At 51.5% G+C, this 2062-nt stretch overlaps 1 long non-coding RNA gene across 1 annotated transcript in view; it reads left to right on the forward strand.

Annotated features, from left to right (window-relative positions):
• LOC108444912 overlaps positions 1-1756 on the forward strand; it is a 9319-nt gene extending 7563 nt beyond the window's left edge. The window contains exon 3 of the long non-coding RNA XR_001859631.1: positions 1666-1756. This is a non-coding gene — a long non-coding RNA (uncharacterized LOC108444912). The remainder of the gene's footprint in view (positions 1-1665) is intronic.
• Positions 1757-2062: the final 306 nt, after the last annotated feature.

Genomic DNA, 2062 nt, shown 5'->3' on the forward strand with positions numbered 1-2062 from the left:
GCTGGGAAACGTTGGGAAAAAATGGGAAATTCTGGGAAAGGCTGGGAAATTCTGGGAAAAACTGGGAAAAGCTGGGAGAAGCTGAGAAAATCTGGGAAATGCTGGGAAAGGCTGGGAAATGCTGAATTTGGAAGTTTTCCCCCATTTCTGGAAGAAACACGGGAAAAGTTTGGTTCCTTTGTTGCTTCTGTGTTAACCCGACCTCCCAGAATCCCGGGATTATTGAGGCTGGGAAAGAATTCCAAGGTCACCGAGTCCAAATTGGGCCCAATCCCAGCCCAGAGTGGAATTCCAGGAATTCCTTGGACACGTCCAGGGATGGCGACTCCAAACCTCCCTGGGCAGCCCCTTTGGATTCTCCAAGGATTTTGTTCCTTTGGGCTTTCCGAGGAATTTTTTCCTTTGGATTCTCCAAGAATTTTTTTACCTTTGGGTTTTCTGAGGATTTTGTTCGTTTGGGTTTTCCAAGGAATTTTGTTCCTTTGGATTCTCCTTCCTGCCGGGGAAAGGCCCGGGATGGGTGGTGGGAAGGCAATGTTGGATGTTGGGCCGGAATTCCAGGATTCTCCTGGAGCTGTCCAAGTGGAAGTGGCTCCTTGGCCGGGAATGAGTCGGTCCTGAGGGATCTGGGAATTTGGGAATTTGGGATTGAGGATTTGGGGATTTGGGATTGGGGGATTTGGGGATTTGGGATTTGGGATTTGGGGATTTGGGGACTTGGAGAATTGAGGACTTCAAGATTTGGGAATTTGGGATTTGGGGATTTGGGAAATTGGGGGTTTTGGGGATTTGGGAATTTGAGATTTGGGATTCAGGGATTTTGGGGATTTGGGAATTTGGGGACTTGGAGAATTGAGGACTTCAGGATTTGGGAATTTGGGATTTGGGGATTTGGGGATTTGGGGATTTGGGAATTTGGGATTTTGGATTTGGGATTTGGGGATTGGGGTATTTGGGGATTTGGGATTTGGGGATTTGAGGATCGGAGTATTTGGGAATTTTGGGATTTGGGGACTTGCGAGCCTTAAGATTTGGGGAATTTGGGGATTTGGGGAATTTGGGGATTTGGGATTTGGGGATCTGGGGACTTGGAGAATTGAGGACTTCAGGCTCTGGGGATTTGGGGACTTTTGGACCTGAAGATTTGGGGATTTGGGGACTTGAGGACTCGGGGATTTGGGACTTCGGGGATTTGGGAATTTGGGGCCTTGGCTGCTGGGAAATCCCCTTCCATCAGGACCAGGCTGCCCAGGGCATTCCCAATCCCTGGAAAAACCCCCAAATCCCAGGGATGTGGCACTTGGGACCACGGCTCAGTGACCACACCTGGCCCTGCCTTGGCTCATCCCAAACCTCTCTGGAATCCCAGGATTTTGAAGCAGGATCCAAACCCAACAGCCTGGGAGCATTCCAGGATCTGGGATGAATTCCTGGCTGGAATCCGGATGTCACCCCCAGGGGACAAGGACAGGGATTGTTCCCAAGCCGGGGCCGCTCAAACCCTCGGCACACGGAGCCGGGAAGGCGTCGGCACCTCGGAATTCCCGGATGAGCCGAGGCAGAAGAATCCTTGGCTTTCCCCCATGGAAAGCAGCTGTTGCCATCCATATGGAAGCTCCGGAGCCACTCGGAGCCGCTCATCCCGGTTTTCCGGCTCTTTTCCAGGTGGCCATCATTGCAGGGAATTTCGAGCTGGCGGAAATCATCAAAACCCACAAAGAGTCCGATGTTGGTGAGTTGGATTTTTCCCGCTTTTCCCGGTTTTCTCCTTTCCTGTGGATCCCAGGGCTGGACTGGGGGAGTGTGAGGGGGGAGGGGTGGGAATGAATGGATTTTCCCAGTGTTGCATCCATGGAATCTGCAGCCAGTTTGGATCTTGGAAGTGTCAGATTCCCGTGGGATTGCTGGGATTCAGCCTGGCTGATGTTCCCAAGCTCTGGAATGATCCTGGAATTGCTCTGCTGGAAAATCCGTATTTTTCCTCTCTTTCTGCATCCCTGAGGCCGCTTCATTCCCGAAATCCCAGGGGTTGGGGCAAGAAGGGAAAATCCTCTGGGAAAAG

Source organism: Corvus brachyrhynchos, unplaced genomic scaffold (assembly GCF_000691975.1).
Source record: "Corvus brachyrhynchos isolate BGI_N302 unplaced genomic scaffold, ASM69197v1 scaffold692, whole genome shotgun sequence".
Classification (NCBI taxonomy): Eukaryota; Metazoa; Chordata; class Aves; order Passeriformes; family Corvidae; genus Corvus; species Corvus brachyrhynchos.